Below are 20,189 nucleotides of genomic sequence, written 5' to 3'. Positions count from 1 at the left end.
GAGGCAAACTTATTTCACATGTAGAGGTACAATAATCCTGCCTAGAAAGCCATGTCATCGCTTGGTCTCTTGAACTAGGGTATTAAACTTCGCTATACAAGTCACGGGAAAACACTACTAACTTGTGCTTCTAACACACAAAATTCTCAATCGTCTTGAGAATTTTCACAGAATGACTGAGTTTGGAAGGGACCTCTGGAGGTCAGCTGGTTCCATCCCCTGCTCAAGCTGGGACAACTAGAGCAGGTTGCCAAGGACCATGCCCAGGTGGCTTTTGAAGATCTCCAAGCAGGGTGACTCCACAACCTCTGGGCAACTTGTGTCAGTGCTCCATCACCCACACAACATGGAAGTGATTCCTGACGTTCAGACAGAAACTCCTCTGTTCCAGTTTGTACCCACGGACTCTTCCTGGCACTGAACACCACCAAAGAGAGCCTGACTCAGTCTTCTTTGCATCCATCCCTCAGGTATTTATTGATAAGAATTGATAAGAACCCCCTTGAGCCTCCTCTTTGTCAGGCTAAATGGTCCCAGCTCTCTCAGCCTTTCCTCACAGACTAGGTGCTCTTGTCCTTCATCATCTTGGTGGCCTCTATCCAGTACATCCATGTGCACCAGTGAAGTGGATAAACAGTGAAAGATATGCTAATCTATATTTTACACTTGCTTATATTAACTAGTGCACAACTATTCATTCAAAAAGAAAAGTATAGAGTTTGCCGAATCATTAGAACTTTGATACATTTTAGTGTCTGACAATTAAAACTAGCTTCATAAACTTTTATTACATGCTGATATCCACTTCAATAACGATCACCCAGCGAAGTATATTTTAACAGCATGAGAAGATGGAAATCAAAATTCAGGAACAGCCAGTCAGTCTTCAAAGTTTTCTGAATAAGTTCAAAATTCACTGATTTGCCCCACCTTACCTTTCACGCACATTTTTTACTGTTATAACACCTGAAACAAATTTCTCAACATAGGAGTAGAAAACTAGTAAGATATTTGAACATCACCTCTACCTGAAGTAAATGTGCATAAAAACTAAGTTAAATCAAAATTTAGTGGATGCAAGATAATAAAATTTTTCCATAACAGATAAAGTTTTCCTCTTAGTGTGGATGTCAGATATCAGCAATTCAGACATTTCATAATGGGAAAATGGAAGAGAAGAGGAACAGCTTCATCTAATACAGGGTATCCTTGCATTTTGCCACTCAATAAAGTAAATATAAATACGGGTGTTATACAAAAGGGCACTGAACAATAAGAACACATTCAAAGAAGTTATTGAGCAATGCTTAGAAGAATCAATCATACACCTAAACCCTTAAATACTTAAAGGTTAAGTTTGTACAAGCTCTACATACCAGTGATGCAAGCATGGTTATATGCATTACACCAACGTAGCTGATAAATCTCTTAAAACAAACAAAAACACACATTCTATTGCTCCAATATTTTAAACTCAGTCATCAGATACTTCTGAATCAGACAGTAAGAACTCAGTGTCCCAAAATAATCCTGCTGACAAACATAAAACTGTCATCTATAGCCACTTTAGGCAGCAGTAACTTCACTAATTGCTATTTAGTTTTAGTTTCATAGTATTGATTCCTTTGGAAGTTTGAGCTTCATAAGAACACACTGACGCCATCCAACTGAATATAAAGTGCTATTTAAATCAATACCTTAGAGCCAAATTTCCCATAGCTAAGCTTATCTAAGAATGTAAGCTGCATATTTGGCAGTTCTGCTTTGGGTTAAAGAATAAAGCCTTCAGTAAATTAGTGTTTAACAGGTTTTAAAGTTTTAGTTTTATACTAATCCTCTGAATAAAAAAACACCACAACACTCAAGGCATTTGTGATGATCCGGTATGCTGCCCTCTCATGCAGAGACCGCATAGATAGATGATTTCCACTAAAGGCAAAGAAAAATCAGTAATCTAATACCAGTCTCATGTACTCACTGCATTAATGACACTCGTGACACTGAAGCATTCAGGAAAACAGTATTACAATTACGAAGCTACCCCATACAAAATAATTTACTAAAATATGCTGCAAATATTGGCATTCACCATTATGTCTGGAACAATGATGCAGACAGGACAACTTGAAAAACTGTCAGCACTTTTGCCCCAAACCCTGGCATTCTTGCCCTGTTGCAAAACCATGTGTCAAGACTTCACTTGTTGCTTCCACAGACCACTGCTAGAAGTTACTCACAGTATGAATGCTGAATGGGACAGATCTTGTTCTTCTATGAGAAAATCCAAAGAAATGAAAATCCAGGGGAGGAAAAAGGGAAGAGTCTAGACCTGCGTGATATGGAGAGAAGCTCCCAACTGGAGAAACTTGAGTAATTTTTCATTGAAGCAATAATCACAAGAATAACAAAGCTCAATTACCTGAAATTTCCTCCCTGTATTAAAAGCAGAATCCACTGTCAATGAATAAGGTTAAGATGACAAAACTGAGACGGCAAGATCACTAAGTGGTTGCACGGCTCAGTGCCAGTATCATCATCTCTATATGCCCCTCAGGAAGCTGCCACTGTCATTACACAGTTTTTCAGATCAAAGAGGTCAGCCAAATGGTAACAGTAAATAATAAGAGCTGTGATCCACTGATAGAGAAAAATTCTGTATCCTCTGTATGACAGGGATATAGAAAGAAAAGAGTATTGTCTCTATTCGGGTAAAAGAAATGATGAAAAATAAACTGAAAATATAAGTAGAAATTGAAAACAATCTAGTTTGACGCATCTGCCTTGTAAGCAACAGAAAAAAGCAACCAAGTTTGCAGATGAAACTTCTAATATCACTGTGAAGTGCCACAGCTGTAAGAACAGCACACCAGTCTACTCAGGTCTCATTGCAGTTGCCCTAAAAAACAGTCTGGTTAGCAGAAGAGATTTCAGTTGAGAAAATTCATCCAGATCCTAACCATGAAATTGTGGAATTAAGACTAGGATTAGAAATTTAGTGTCCCACTTACACATTGGAGCTTTTGTGCTCTGGTAAATATGAGAGTCATAAAATGTATTAGAATGCAATCCACTAATGTCATCTGATGCAAATAATGCTACTGTTTGAGCAGTATTTTCTTAACATCTATTTTAAATTAGTGTTATTAGTGTTATTTTTATTTACTTTTTATTTGTAGTTTTATTAGTGTTACTATATTTGTAATTTATATTTATAATAAGAGGTATTTTTCCAGCTGTTTTACATAACATTATGAGAAAAATACTAGATCCTTTCTATTAAAAAGGAGATTAGACTACTCTCTACTAGGATAGCAAACTTAATTTACAGAAGATGGGAAATTTCAGCTTTCTTTATGCAAACAAAACAAGGCACCACTTCACCTAGAACAGTTTTTGCTCATTTTCTTTAAAAGAGCCAAAAGCATCTGAAGATCAGCACTGTAAATTAGTCAGGACACACCAAGGTGCTTGAGCAGGGGGTTGGACCAGATGACCTCCAGAGGCCCCTTCCAACCTCAGCCAGTCTGTGATTGTGTGATTCTGTTTGCACATCAAACAAAGTAAGGAAGTACACAAAAGGTATGTACAGATAAGGAACAGCCTGCAGAAGTTAAACCATTCACTTTTAATTTAAAGAACAACGGGCTATTCAAGAAGAGTTAGAATAAAAAATGGTTTGCTTACTGAAGACATGACTTCAAGATTTTACACTGAGGACAATGTATAAAAGGACTCAAATATTTGCAAAAAATGGAGAATGGATTTAGAATGGATCTAAATACAAGGAAATAATTTTAGTCAACCCATCATACAGCTACAGTATCTAAACACAACTGTTACGGAGATGCTGCTGACTCTCTTCATTTCCCAGCTCAAGGAGAAGTGTCAGGACCTCAGATTATCTCAACAAATTTTTTCAACTAATAAATAAAAAGAACCACCAGAGAAACGGGTGAGTGTAATCAAGAGGTCTGACGTGACTGCAAGTCAATTAACAAAAGTTTTCTAACATAGTTTTCAAAGTACCACCTCAGTATAATGGCTGCAACGAAATACATTGTAAATCTGCAATAAAAGCATTGTACAGTCAACATTCCCAATAAGCAGGAATGAATGGGGATACTTTGCATAATGGCAAAGCCTGCAGATAGGCTGTCAGAGGACAGGACAGAAGCAAAAAATAAAAAGCAAAAAATAAATATAAAAAAAAATAAATATAAAATAAATATAAAATAAAAATAAAAAGCAAGTGACACTCAAGTGCCTGGCTCCAGCACAACTGGCAGTGAAATAATAAACCACGCTGAATATAACTTCTCTCTGTTCTGTGCCAACCAGGCTCTCCGTGTTCTTGATGACTTCTTACCTCAGACACCTGCATTTTAATCACAAGTAAAGAGAAATAACAGTGCTCTTACAACAGGATGCTCTCTCCAACTCCAGTGCATACCAGAGGGTTCTGCAGGGTCTGGTCCAGGTTGCAGGCTGTTGTCCAGACACCTGCCTGAAATTCTTCCACTCACTAGCATACGCAACTGTTGTTCCTGTAGATACTATACTGTGTAACTGTGAAGCCATCTAATATGGTCTTTCAGGTAAAGCTGGGCAGACTAAAAATACTACTAATGCAGAATTTTGTCTCAGAATTGAAATGTCACCTTTAAGCCCATAAAATAAATTTTGGAAATGCAAGTCTTTGCACTTTAAAGTTCAGCTGAACCTAGAAATCAAGAGTAGTGGAGATATGATGCAGTATTCATTTTCTAGTCAGCCCGACAGGTTAGCACAGCAGGTACTCCGAACAGTGCTGACACCTTACTTGAAAGAAGCTCCTCTGATGACTGTTCTCATGCCTCACAGACAGAGGTTCTCCTTTAGCTGCTCTGCACATCATTTTCTTCTCCACCACCCCTCTGAGCACTTGTTACGTGCATTCTATGCGACGACAGAAGGAAAAAAAAGCAAGGTTCCAAGATTATGCTTTCTAATTTTACACTGAGAAGTTCTTGCCCTAATGAAGCATTTGATTACTGAGATTTTTTCTTTAGAAGAAAAACAACCCCCCAACTTAAAAAAAAAACTGCAGATACTTTCTTGAACAATCCCAGAACATCACAGAGACTCTAGCATTTTACTTGGAACCTGAGCACATAAAACTTCAGCCACTCTTTCAAATAGTGTCAGAAAAATACTGGCCTCCTGAACAAAAGCTGCAACACTGTTCACATGCCAATTACTCAGAGCAATCAACTGGCAAGTCTGGTCACTGGGTTTAACCTTTAGTGCCAAATCAACCATGTTAGTCAGGCAAATTGCAGCAAGTATATCTGATTTTCTCCGAGTTTCGACAGAGCTTCTGAATTTTATCATTGCTTCTTACCATCAGCAACTTAAGAGCCAACTAATTTTTGGATATAGATTACCTGTTGTCCATAGTTTTGCTTTGCCACTTGAAATTGAATTGCTACAATGCAATTTAGGTCAAGTCATACCTTAAATCCATTTGAAAATAATCCAAAACAGCAGCCATTAGCGATTCTTAGTGGAAACAGACAAATCACCCAGGAACCCCAACACCTACAATAATGCCTTTAAGTTTTCCAAGTCATGTCTATGGCCTTTGCTTTTAAAGCTGCAGAAATTTGCAACTTTTGGGATCAAATCAACCATTTAGTCCTTCTGATATATCTGTTCTATAGGGACATTCTGTTAAATAAAATGGCTTTATTCCACTTGATTTAAAGAAAGAGTTTGGGAGGAATTGTATTCCTCTGGCTCCCAGAGACTGCAAATCCTCTCAGCAATGCAAGCAGAGTGAAGTTGTGCTTCACTACTACAAAGCCTACAACACCTGCAGTAGCAACATTTTTTTTTCTCCAGAGAGAGCATAATAAATCAAAACTAGGAATGTTCAGGTATCTCACGGCTTGGGATACAGGTGGCCAGATTTCATTTACTGCTTTCAGAAGTTTTGAGCTTGAAACAAAAGATTCACATTCACTTTTCCAACTGATCAGTCAGTTGTGATATACTTATCTACTTGTGATGTATTTTCAACCTGAAACCAGCTGACATTTTACATTAGAAGAAACATTTACTCAGATTTCTCTAGAGCGTAACACTGAATATAATCAGCATTCATAACCTTTCTGTTCTTGATTCTATATTTATAAAATTCTACATCATTAAAAAGATATAATCATTTCCAGTCGACATTCAAGAGTTTAAAAACATGCTGAGTTTAAGAAGAAAACATTAACAATTTAAGTACTGAAATCCGAATCTACTAGGTGAGGTCAATCAGTGAGATTTATGAATACCTTGTAATCATTTTAACTCAACCCTAATCATTTTAAGTATGCACTTACATTCTTTGAAGACCACTTCTGGAATTTTGAATACAAATAAAGGGTATTTATTAGTAAACTAAGCTTTAACCAACTAAACACATAAACATGTTTCTGCATCCTTCTTGTTCCTCTAAACTTTAAGCATCCATTCAAATAGCACCCATACATAATATTTCAGAGCCTTACTTTCAGTTATAAGTTTTTTGTTCGTTTTTAAACTGATGTCTCTATTTTGCTTTTGGTTCTGCACACACAGGGGTCGTATATAGCTAACTAATGAAATGCATTTCTGGATGATGGTACACTACATATATGGAAAACAAAGCCAGAACAAATTTTACCTGCTGAATAAAATTTTTCAGAAATATAATATTACTGTATTCTTACAGTTTTATGATATACAGTAATATTATGATATACTAATCCCTAATACCTGGAAGAGTGTAACGGTCAGCAGTAAAATGCTCGATTGTTTATCGGTTTCTCAAAGTACAGGCTTGAAGTTAGATGTGGAACTTGTTGCAAAGAATCATAAAATAATGCAAATTATTATTTTTCCTTGCATTATTTTTTTTTCAAAGAAGAAAATAATGCTGCATAATAGGCTGAGCTGAAGGAACAGCAAGCTTAAAGATCTTGATAGACAAGCTCTAGCAAATCTTGTTGTAGCAGATTAAGTTACTATCCTCAGCTGTAGACTCTGCTCCTGTCAGAAGTCACTGATCCCAAAAGCAGAGTTGGCAGAAGGGAATGTGTGCTGACACCTCAGCCACTTCAGTACTAAGACCGGCATCTTTGTTTGGGTCCTCTCCCTCAGACATTACACTATGAGCTTCAACAACTGAGGCGGCAAGCACTTTTGCCATTTCTGCAAGGGCCGAAATACAGCAGAGGAGCTGAACATGAAAAGGTAAAAGAAGAAAAAAGACAAACCACCAAATATGGCAAGATTTCCCAGAGCTATAGCTGTAAGCTAAATTGCTTGTAAAGTAACTAGAATCAGATGTGCCATTTGTCACAAACTCATTCAAGAAAATAAATACCAAAAAGTGAGGAAAAGTAACATGTAAATTGTTAAGCAATTAGTTATTAAGTTGAACCGGCACTGATTAGTCATATTATGTACTTTAAAGGCTGAATATTGAACTTCAAATTAGCTCTAAGAAATCAAGAACTGAAGTCTTGCATGGAATTTTAATTATCACATTAAGCCCTAACTACAGACATCATAAACAGCTCTAACGCACATAATATCAAAAGAACAGTGTTAAATAACCTTCTAAGATTTGACAAGTGTGCACTTAAGAGGGAACAAAAAACTAGTCTACACTTACTACTCAGTCACTTAGGTATGCAGCTGCATTCATTAAATATTTGTACAGAAAAGACTTCAAAAATATTGACAGAAGGAGAACTGTACGAAGTTCTCACCAACAGAAGTCTAAAAGTGGCCATGGGGAAGAAGTACGCAAATGCCAGTTTGCAAGTCAAGTTGTTAATCTTTTTTTATTATTTTTTTTTCAGTTTGTATACAACCAGTTAAATACAATTCTTGAAATTTGTATGGTTAAGTTATCGCCCTAGTACTTTGTTACGATTAAACACACAAAAAACTTCAATTCATATAGTGTTTATAAATTAAGAATTGCCACTGATCAGCCATTAAGCACATTCAAAGCTTCAAAAAGAGCATACACATAATAATTAGGCCTAACTGCTCACTTCTGCATACTGACCCTTCCCACACACCTTTAACGGTGTTTTTTCGGCTTATAAAATTTTTTGCTTTTACAAACAAGTACATAATATAAATTCCAAGATCAGCATTGTGAAAATGCATTAATAACCTAGCTTTGCATATTGTCCGTTGATCAAAACTGAGCAATCAGCACAGAATCCCAAATAAGACCAAAATACAACATTTTGATAGACAGGAGTTCACAGGGGAAACCTCGAATGCCTTACTAGACAGATTGGGATCTTCAGTCATTCTGATTCTCCCTTGCTGTGATTTTCCAGTTCTTTTATTTCCCCCTTCACTTAAAAGGAAACAAAACCCCAAACCCCAGCTTGTTACACACTTGTAGCCCAGTGCAATACAGCATCTGTTTGGGATAATCTGCCATATTTTTACTGAAACTTGGTCTATAAGGTATAAAACTGGGTTTCTGGCTGTTCAGGATACTCTAAGAAAAGCCCTACTGGTCAGACCAACTCCGTGTCTGACAGAGGCAACCACGCATGCTGTTAAGGGACAACTTGTCCATCCACAATTGTTGATTAAGGACATCATGCTACACTCCTGCCTATTCAATTGTGAGCCATTAAACATATCCATCAGCGGATCTGCTCTCCAGGAATCTGTATAACCCCTTTTTAAACATGCTGATACCAGTTCCTTCCCAATACTCCTCTAGCAATAAAAGCCATTCACAACCCAGCACGTTCAGTACCAGCTTCTTATATCTCCTTCAAACTTAGAGTTTTGATCAATGGCATGCTGTATTTGGAAGATTCACAGGCTCTATGCTTGTTTTCTAAAATCTTCATCACATTCCCCTTCCAGCCTTCTCCTCTTCAAACTGAGGATTTCCCGTCTTTGTAGTCTCCTCTTGTAAGGCTCCATCCCTTGAATGCTTTTACTGCTCCCTTCTACCTTTTACTTCTGCTATGTAGTTCCTTAAATGCAAAAGCCTAAACCATACACCAGAGTGAAGACAGCAAGGTTTCTGCACAGCTGCAATATTATGTTTTCTGTCATCTTTATGCCCTTCCTGATACATTTAGCATTTTGTTGGCTTTCTGGCTGTCACTCACACTACACAAAGAACAGCAAAGAGACTCTATGGTTAAAGAAACCTTTCTCACCAGTTCTACAGAAGCTAGGAGTCTCAATTTTATTACTCTTCACAGACAGCATCCCACCACACACTTGCTAAAAAATATTTCTTGAGCTCCTGACACTGAACTACTCTGCTTCCCATACTGCTAGATACTAGTCATTATGTCCCATAAAAAAAGCAATATTCCCGTTTAATTTTGTTCTTGCAATTTTCCACAGAAATAAAAGGGGTAACATTGAATGTATCAAAGCTGTAGAGGCAGGTAAGAGAATACAAGCATCAGAAGATCTAAATAACATAGACAGCACTGCAGAATGAAATGCTAAATATAGCTACGGTTTTACGGGCCAATCCAACCTTAAGACGCAAGGCAACAAGTCAATGGGAAAGAGAAAGCAAAAGGTCATAAGACTTATCAGAGCGTAGGAATGCAGTGATTCAACAGAGAACCCTTTGTTTCCTTGTCAATATTGTCTGTCTTGCCTATTTAGACTCAGCTCTCAGAAAGACTCATGTTTGAAGGTCTGCAGAATTACAGAGCGCAAGAAAATGAAAACCAGAAAAGCTGTCAAAAACAGCAGCGGCAAAAATACAAGTCCATAAGAAACGGGAAAGAGCTAAGGAAAAGCAATATATCATGAGCATTCAATATGGATCAAATGACTACTCCCTAACAGCAATAGGGTTACTACTCTAAACAAGACATCGATATCAAAGTAGGAAGTGTAAACACCAGATTTCTTCATAAGCAATAAGCCAAAATAACTGCCACTTCAGAACATCATAACCAGATGCAGAGTTCGCTTTTTCAGCCAAGAAGAAAGAGCTCTCAGTTGCACTTCATTTTGACCTCTCCTTAATTGAAAATTGGCAAAAACTTAAAGAAAGTAGTAACCTACAAAATACGTCAAAATAACCAGTCTTGAATAGCTTTCACCTATTCTGTTATCTTAAAACCATCCTCAGGATTTTTTCGTTTGGGAGGAAGGACAAATGCCATTTACTTTTCGCGTTCCTAACTTTCTTTGGGATACACTTTCAGTCCTTAATCTTTTCATCTTGCTTGATAGGCTAAAGAAGAAAGAAGAAATTTAAGAAAGCTAAAAGGTAAAAAGTGTTTATCAAACTCTAGAAACATCAGATTGCCTCTTTCCTCCTCTTTCCACTGAAGTAATTGGCCTCTTCAGCATCCTAGCTAGTAGTCGTCATAACGGCTTGAAGCAATCTGCTTTGTCAGGACCCGACTGATGACAATAAAGCCTTGAGAGATGATCTCAGCACACACAACCTTTTTAAAACCCACAAGAATCAAGGTGATAGTTCAGGAGAAAAAGACCACTCAGCTGGTAAGGACTTTGTTTCAAACAGATTTTTAGCGCTGTTTATAGCTCTTAAACAATTCAAGACATGAAACAAACTATTCCATTGGTCAAAACCCGAACACTACGGGGCTCATAAGTCATTTACCCAGCCCAACAAAGAAGACAATGCCAAGCTGATCAGCTTTTACCTCATTTACTCTAAGAGACTGTGCTAATTCCTCCCTGTAAGTAATTAGGTTACTAATATAGAACACATCTTGACTACTGGAAAAAAATGAAATGGTACAAGCTTGCATTACGTTTAATTATCCTGCAACAACAATCACCACCTTTAAATACACATATCTAGTTCAATTTCCACTCAATTCCCCACATTGGGGAGTTACCAACAGTATTTAAACAAAATGTAAATGCCATTGCACAGTGACGCTAAGCAGTTCCATCACTGCTTGATCCTACAGACTGCGGAAAGCACGTGATGTCCGCTAATACTATATACTATATTCTCCCACTAACACGGGAATAAGATTGTCCGCTGACATTCACATACCTTCTCAGGCATTGGGGTAGAAAGACTTGCTCTCTGAAAACAAAGATATACACGTGTTCTCCTAGCTAATGTAAGACTTGCAGTTATCTTGCGTGTCTACTTGCAAGTAAATACATATATAAATATATATAAATATTGCAAGTATTACTTGCAGTAACACTTTTTTCTTACAAAAGCAGCTTTAATTTTCTTAGCCAAGGTGCACTGCATTAATCCATGCTAAGTCTATCTCCAGCTTCATTAACAGACAAATCAGGGCCAATTTGATTGAAGATGATAACACCACAGGTGACCACAAGTTCTCCATCAGGACATTGCATGATCTGACATCAAGGGCAAGCCTTAGCTTTAACTGCAGAGGTATCACATTCTACAGAAAAATTGTCATACCTGCTGTATTGAAAAATTTAGCAACTGAATACCACAACTGCCATGAAGAAAAAGATGCTTCCTTCCCTAGATTTCTCCTCTGCCTCAAAGACCAGCTCCTAAATAACTGACAAATAGAGAAGCAGTTACCGAGGCATACCACCTTCATTATCCTTGACTGTGAAGATTATCCCAGTTCAAACACTTGGTTTTTACACTTGAATAGCTGGATGAGAGCTGACTTGACTGATCTCTCTGTCACTCAGAGATCAAAATTTAGCTATTGGGAAACAGACAGGTGATGGGAAACATCAAGGGAAGCCCTTTTTCTTAATGGTGCTTTTACCAAGGCAACATACCAGTTACATTTTACCTCCCTTTCAGCCTTGAACACGACAAACTTTACACTTCGTTACTCCTTCCTATACACCTCATAAAGTGCAAATCACTCATATGCCAACATACTGCTAAGAATAGCTCATACATGTATCACTGGCAGTATTTATAATATACTACTGAAAGGAGAAGTGACTCTTAGGCAGTGGTATACATTGCCCCACCCTGTGATCACATGCATTTGTAATCAGAACTCCACAACTAGGCAACTCAACACTGCTGGTGCTAAATGAATACTTCTTTTTCCAGCCTCTCCTTTCTGACTTTAAAACACACCATTACATTTGGAAACAGAATAGGAATGCATACATTGGCCTCCCAACAGCCATTGCCAGGTCAAAGAGCAGTTGCTGAAGTTGTACTGGCACTTCCTGATTATTGGAGGTTTGTAGGTTTGCTACATTCAGCACTTCAGAGAGCATGAAGATACCACTGAACAACTCGACAATGGAAATCAGGCAATTCACACTGACTTTTCATGCAACAGTTGATGCAAATACACAGCTACATATTGTAGATGCTAACATGCGCTCTGACTATACAATATTTGAGTACCCTTAATACCTTTTGTAAAGAATCACATACTTTTATCACTTTTAACACATCCTTATCAGAAATCAGTTCTGGTTCTAAACTACTTTATCTCCCCAAAACTTTTGAGAATCTTTGAATCACCTCTTATGGCCAAATAATCCAGTATGACCTTTCCACAGCTTCCCCAGAAGATGAATCCTCCAGTGGAAGCCAAGGATGAAATTTATAGTTTACCTTATTTTTCTGAAAAAATAACTTTTTTTTCCCCAGAATTTCCATCAAATGCCTCTCCTCTTTAGAATTCTGAGCGAGTTCATTTTCTATGCCGATAAAGCGTAGCAAATCCAGAATACTAAAGTGTATGATTATCAACCACAAGCTGCACTGTCACATGTGCCAATTGTCAAGCCTCTTCTCTAATCCTAGAGAAGAAATTCAAAATATGAAAGAATTGAATTGAACTAAAATCAACTACTAAAATCGTTAGCATAAAATCACATTAACTATTCCCTGCTCAGCATTTTTCTTAAGCCAATTATGGCCTACCAGAACAGAATCATGATGCAATAGGCAAATCAATTCAGGAAACACAAGGCATAGAGTTGATCTTTATGTAACAGATAGTAATTACACATATGTTGAAATAATTACATTTTTGTATCTATTTATTTAGCATCTTATAAGAACATAGAATCTGATCCACAAGAGAATCTAAACGCCATGCCTCCTACGAGACTCAGCCCACAGATAAGCCACCCAGCTCCCCTCTACAACAGAAAGGGCACACTGGAGATGCTGTTTGAATGTCAGACTCAACATTGGGAGGAACTGCCAAAGTCAGCCAGGAATACTCCCAAAGAGAAAGCTTAGAAACAATTCCCCAGAATTTAATGTCATGCTAGGAAATACACCTTTTCATTGTTCATCACCGGGTCTGCAAAGCAGGAGACGTGGGTTCAAGCCACCAGTCTGTACCCAATCACGCTTCCTGCCAGCCCGCCCCTGGGCTCGCTCCCTTCCCAAGTATTACTGCCTGGGAATGAAACCGGCTGGCACCTGGCAGCATCTCACAGCAAAGCACCCAGTGGCCTGGCAGTCAGGGCATTCCCTTGGGAACTAACAGACGGGGGTTTTAAGATCCCCCATACAGTAGAGGTATTTGAACACAAATCTCAACACACTGGCCATGCGCTCAAACCTATCTGTTACAAAAGGCAATATCACATCCTTTTTCTGAAAAAAAAAAAAAGTGTGCAAGATCAGGCCTTTTTGTGTTTCCTGCTTCAAAGCATAGAGGCATTCCTTGTACAGTTCTGCATTACTAATAGTATCTCTTTGCTTTCTAATTAAACTGATGCAAACTTTTAGAGTCACAGCATTTTTTTCTTCCCACACAGCTATGCATTAGTGGGCAATTAGACACCCTTGCAGCTTGAAACAACTCTTTACCAATAGATACACATAGCTTATCACTTCCATTTAAGGAAAATCAAAACTAATTTTCAAATAGCCTGGTATATAAACTACTTATCTAGTTAATTTTCCTCTTTTTGCTTGGAGTTTTCCTTCACATTTTACGGTGAGCTACACTGAAAACATTTTATCATATAGCTATGTTGGGAGTGCAGGAAGGAGGATGCATACATAAAATACTTCTGTCACAACTGCTGAAGAAAGCTCTGAACCAGATAATTACACTAGAGGAAACATTTTGCCAGCATATCCAGTTTTATACCAGAAAAACTCACTAGGAAACAGTTTACGCTATCACAGACATACCAGCAAACCTTTTCAAATACATAAATGCCTCTCTGCCCATTAATAAAAGGAAAACAATACAACAGTATTTAATTAATATTTACAAGAAGTCTTGAGGCTTTCTGATGAATGACCAAAGCAGTAATTACTGTTCCAAATACCGTAACATCAGGCCTTTCTGCAAGACTACCCACAGCATCGAGTACTTAAAAAGAATAGAATATAAGCCAGTTGCCAGACCATTTAAGAACCTGAAACATACAAATACGGATCCTGTTATTTACGAAGTAGTAGACTGAGCTTAGCCTTCAGAATTCCTACAGCCTAATATTGTAAAAGAATGCAGTTAATCAAAAGGGCAAACTAGGAAAAATGAGTACCTGAAACAGGTAGTTACAACTGTCAGTATTTGATGTTAAGGCTCGGTCTTTGAGAAAACATCCTAACAGAATTTACATCTAAGAATGCCGTAGGATTTTTTAAGACTGCCATTTCAACCTATGCCAAGAGATTTTAATTAAAAAGCACCATATGAAGTGTTATGAAAATGCAATTATTTACGTGAAAACCATACAGATATATATGAACCTCAGCCTACGTTAAGCCTGCTGTGTCCATAACCCTCGGTAGGGATGCCAAGCTCCACGCCGCGTTTTTAGTGCCTGTACCTCGCATTGTTGTGGTAATGAAAGACACCCGACACCCCTCAATGGCCCCAGGAACTCCTGCAAATTCCTGAGGAAGCCAAATCAGGCTCGTGAAGGAATATTTCGATTTACATTACAAAGTCAGTTCAGATCTCTTGAAAGAAATGTTAACAACATTTAAGTAAAACTATCATCTTTACCATCGCCTTAATCTATCCAGCAAAAATTCCGGTCCACAGCTATTCCATACCTTGAGCACTGGAAGGATGTAAGGTCTGCAAGCATTACTTTGAGAAGAGTTACATGACCACGTACTAACACTGAGCTCTGCGTTACCGCATTAACAGTAACGGCAATTAAATGTACCACTCGAGATAGCTGTTTCCCAAAGCGCTGAAAATTCAGCACTGGGTGCCTTGTTAAACCGTGCACCACGCCAACCATTAGTTAACCTTTTAAGGCATAAAACACAGAGGGTGTTTTGGATCCCAGCGCGTTGGAAAACAGTTAATGTCTGCATAAAAGAGAGCCAGACTCTAAAGCGTTGGACATTTACATTTTTTTAGTAACAGCTCTAAGATGATTGTAAGAATAATAATAATAAAAAAAAGATATAGCGTTTGTGGAAATTCCGAGGGCAGATTAAAAAGGAAAGCTCGCAGGCTTAGATGGGTGCAGAGTTTAAGACAACTCAAAGATGTGCTCTTTTGGGGGATTCAGGCACAGCCCCCCAGCCCCCCAGCAGAAGGCCGGGTCCCTCAAAGCACGGACGCCGCGCACCGAGGCAGCAGCCCCCGAGAAGGCACGGCACCAGCCGCCCCGGCAAAGTTCGCCTGCAGGCAGCCGCACACCGCCGCTCACGCAGGAGGTGTTGTGGTACTCGCACACTTCGTAGTTCGTTTTCCGGCGCAGGCAGCCCCCCCGAGCCGCAGGGCACCGTGCCTTTGTTGCCCCCGGTACCAGACCCACCCCCCTCAGCCTGGCTCCCCCGACTGCTCCCGGGGCAGGCTCCCCGACCCCGGCGGATTACAGCACACCCTGCCAGCCGCTCCCACCGCCACCACCACCGCCGCCACCACCACCACCACCGGGCTTCCCTGCGACCGCGGGGCCTCCCCTCGCCCGGCCCGGCAGGAGGGGGGGGACAACCGGGCAGCCCGGGCCGGGCCGCTGCGGGGCACCCGGGCAGGCAGGGCCGGGCCGCGGGCCGCGCTCCGCCGCCGCGCTCACCGTGCGTGCTGCCGGCCTCCGCCGCCCCGCTCCCCGCCGAGCCGCCCGGCCGCCACCGCGGCCCCCCCCCAGCGCCGCGCAGCCGCCGCCGCCGAAGCCCGGCCCGGCCCCGCCCGCTCCCAGCGCCGGCCGCCAGCCCCGGCCCCGCCCCGCCCGGCCGCGGCGCGCAGGCGCGGGGCGGCCCCCGCAGGGACGGCGGGGGCGGGGCGGGGCCGCCCGCGGGCGCGCGCCCCCTGCCGGCCGCGCGTGGCGGGGCCGCTCCCAACGGTCGCTGCCAACGGCCGCTTCGGGTTGGGCGCCATGTCGTGATTGGTGGCCCGGCTGCCCTCGTGTCTGTCGCGACATGTGGCATGTAACCGCAGCTAGCCGGCAGTTCGCTGCGTGACCGCTGACAGATGGAAGAACTGTGGGGTATTTGGTAGCAGTGGGTGGCAGGGTTACGTGCATGGAAATAACACCAGCGGGGACCTGGTGGCAGTGCCTCACAAGCATCAAGGGGCAATTCCTTTCGCTTGCCTGTGACAATGGTGGAAGTTCAGATGAACTTTTTTTTTTTTTTTTTTTTTTTTACAAACTTCTTTGGCAAAAGACCTGAGAAGCAGAAAAGACTTTCCCAAAATACGGTACTTGCACAGAAGATACAATAACTGCAAAAATACGTAGATGCAGCAGCTTGCTGTTCCCTGTTGTCGTCCAAACTGATCGCTAGGTTAATGTCTTTTCTACATCCAAAGTTGAGATGAACAGAAAACAAAACCAAAAACAAAATCCCGAGTACAGCTTCCCTCAGCTGACATTTCTCCTTCCTCTCCCAGGCCGTCTCATAGTTTGCATGTTGCCCTACAGCCAGTGTTTATACCAAGGTAAGGGAGTTTTCTTCAGTATGTTGTGCAATTTGTCATAAAGCAAAGAAGCATTCACACTAGCTTTAGAGTTCCTCTTTCCCTCCTTTGTTTTCTTGTACGTGTAGCTGAAATTTTCGTCTTTTGCCAGAATGGGTTGCCAGACCAGGTTAAGGCTGAGCTTGGGATATCTCTTGGATAGATCTGCTTAAGGATCTGTGTGTTTCTTTGGTAACCAATCTCCTCCCTCTGGCTTTCACAAACCCTAATATTAGCCTTTGCTCAGCTGGCAAATCCATTCATAAGATGCTTGAATTAGGTGTGCTTGGATAATTTTATCCAACAGATTAAAATATTCCGTCAGGCTATGAAGTTGTCATACCTGAAAATGTTTCACAAAAGAGCACAGGATCAGCAGCATTATTTGTGAAGATTCAGATAACCTCTGTCTTTTAAATCATTCTGTTAGCAATTTAAATGGACAGGTTTGCTGGTTCATTTTGCTTTGTGGGTGCTGTTTGTTGGATGCTGAACACACAAAAATTGCTGTGAGAAAATCAACATTTAAATTTAACAAAATATTCAAATTAGAAACAATGGGTGCAGAGAGAGAAGGCATATGGGAGGATGAGGAAGGACAATGGTTGACTGATTTGGGAAATCAAAATTTTTGTAATTTGTTTCGTGTTACCTGACTAATCTTTCATATGAGGATCTACTAAGACAGCTCTCAAAGGAAGTTAGAAAATTACTTACCAAAGTACTATACAACTATAAACAAGCCATTCCATCTCTTCTTCAAAGTTTTCAATGATTAAGCAGGAATGAACAAAAAAGAAATATGCAAGTGAGACATTTTGTGAGTTTGGATCTTAGAACACCTTGATTTTAGATGTGTCATTTTATTATCAGTGGTTATGGGATCATTAAAGCATTCTCGGAGCTACAGAACCAATGTATTTAGACAACTTAACTTATTGTTGAAGAAGAATCTTCTTTCTAAGGTTGATGCATTCATTTATTCCACAAACTTTTTTTTTTTTTTTTAAATAAATAATATATTTAACTTCAGCGAACTGAATTTTACACGTTGGCCAACAAGATGCTGATATAACCACTGATCAGTCTAAATCTGGCTGATTGTAATCAGTTGGGGGGGAAAATGCTTCTGACAATCTGTGACATCATCCAAACACAGGACAAAATGTTTTCTTTGAAACCATTGCCCTCTGGAGGGGGAATGAAAAATCACAGAAGGATTAGATAAAAATTCCCTTTTATGTCGCTGCGTAACTGAATTTATGTTTTACTGATGCAAAAAGGAATGCTCTGTCAGAAGACCCACAGCGGCCACAGTGCTTATTGTCGGTGAAGGCTGGAGGAGAGCTAATCCCCATCTGTCTGCCCCATTACTCTCCTCCCCTTTATCTCTAAACTCTTTATCGCTAAACTCACTGAGCATCTATTCTACAACAGATGTACTTTCTCTTCCAACTTCATCTTGGATCCTTTCCAAGCTGTTGTCATCCCCGTTTATCTGCCAAAATAATTTTTTATGCAATCCCTAAAGAATTCTTGCCTGTCTGATGTCAGAGTCTATATTCCATCCTCTTTCTTAACCTTTCTGCTGTTTTTATTATCTTGAGCACCCTTTCATTCTTGATCTTTTATTCTTGCAAGGTTTTGAGAAATTGTCTTCTCTTATTTTTAGCTCTCTAATTTCATGTCTGGCATCAATTTAAATAGGCTTTTTTTTTCCTGTCTCCGAGAACTTCACAGGGGTTTTCCCCTGGCCTTCAGATATTGACAGTATTGTGGCTGATCACATTTAAATGTCACCTCTAACTGAATATGAATGAAAGCTGCTTCCTGCTCAGACTTTCCCTGCATGTTGTCCCTGACTTGCAGGGGAAAAGATGATCTCTAGCAACAGTCTTTCCAGTTTGATTTATAGCAATATGATGTCTCCTGACTACAAATCTGGTGACTGCTTTAACCCTAAGTAGGACACAAGAACCAACCATCAGAAAGAACTAGTCCACCTGTAGGGCTTGCTGTGTCTGATATTTAGTATTTCAAAGAAGAGTGCAAAATACAAAAGTCCAAATGCTAAATTATGTATTAGACATGAAAAAAAAATCTCTTGGCCTCCACAATCCAGCAACAGAAACCCTGAATTTTGAAATTAGTACAGCAATTCAGTGTCATTTCAGCCTTCCTTCAGCAATGACAACAAATACTAAGGGTTAAAATATGGTCATGTTCTAATCCTTGATAGCATCTAGAACTGTTCCTTCCTTTCTATCCAGTAACTACATTTTCATTCTTGTTATTCTTGTTCATCTGTATGGCTGAAACATCTTCCTCTCTGGCTTTTAGTATCCTCTGCTATCCCTTAATCCTTCAGATCTAAAATTGCACAACTCCAAATAAGATCACAGTGTTTACAAATGAGGTCATAAACCCAACAGAAGCTCAGCTGTAGAAAAAGGTTAATCTCCAGAAGAGAGGTCTTGATTCTGGGAGTATTACTCATCTCTCAATGACAGGTCTTAAGCCCAGAAGTAGGAATCATTCCCAGAAGATGGGTGCTCCAAAGTAAAACTGGAAGTGGGGTTGTTAATGGAACAATTTGGGGCACTATGTTCAGTCCAGAAAGATAATAGGCAGTAAAAATGATCTTTTCTTGCCACTGTTTTCTTTTTCCCTATATGGTTATACTCAAATTAGTGATTACTTCATTTGGCTTTTTACATCTGTTTGCTGCTTCTTGATCTTCTGTGAGTAGTTTATATGTTACTCTTATACGTGTCTGTCTTTCTGATATTGTTTCAGTCATCTGTGTGCCTTCCTCAGTGCAACTCTCCATTTTTGGGTTGATCTTGAATAAATCTATAAGGACCCAAAGTACATACTCTCTGGAAAACAGTCTCCTGCCATGCCATTTATAACAATTATCAGTTTGCAACAAAATACATACTGGTCTTCCCTGACTTGCCATTTCGAGTCTGGATGTATCCTAAAGCCCAAAGTCAAGACAGAATTTTATTTATCATTTAGTGCTACCCTGCCTTACTGTCAGCTTGCACATGCTTTTTTTGCTGGGTTTATCTGGCAGTTTGATTACTTTGTTTTAATCCGTGAATAGAGAACAAAAGCTATTTTTCATTTCTACTCATTTTACTCTGTGTAGATTCTTTTCTTATACTCGTAAATGTATGTAAATGTATTGGTAAAGAAATAAAACCCATGAGATAACTCACAGATCTATGACAGAATAGAGCAAGAACCAACAAAAGTTTCAACAGTTCATACCCCCTGTCCACATTTTGGCTGGGATAGAATTAC

The 20,189-nt window shown here is 39.8% G+C and overlaps 1 protein-coding gene across 1 annotated transcript in view; it reads right to left on the bottom strand.

Annotated features, from left to right (window-relative positions):
- The window catches only part of PALS1 (protein associated with LIN7 1, MAGUK p55 family member), a 51,221-nt gene extending 35,092 nt beyond the window's left edge, over positions 1 to 16,129 (bottom strand). The window contains exon 1 of the mRNA XM_080595372.1: positions 16,000 to 16,129. The gene's annotated coding sequence lies outside the window, so the exon portion shown is untranslated. The remainder of the gene's footprint in view (positions 1 to 15,999) is intronic.
- Positions 16,130 to 20,189: the final 4,060 nt, after the last annotated feature.

The sequence above is a fragment of the Anser brachyrhynchus genome (assembly GCF_964034855.1).
Source record: "Anser brachyrhynchus genome assembly, chromosome: 5".
Lineage (NCBI taxonomy): Eukaryota > Metazoa > Chordata > Aves > Anseriformes > Anatidae > Anser > Anser brachyrhynchus.
This window is presented reverse-complemented; position numbering and strand designations above follow the sequence as displayed.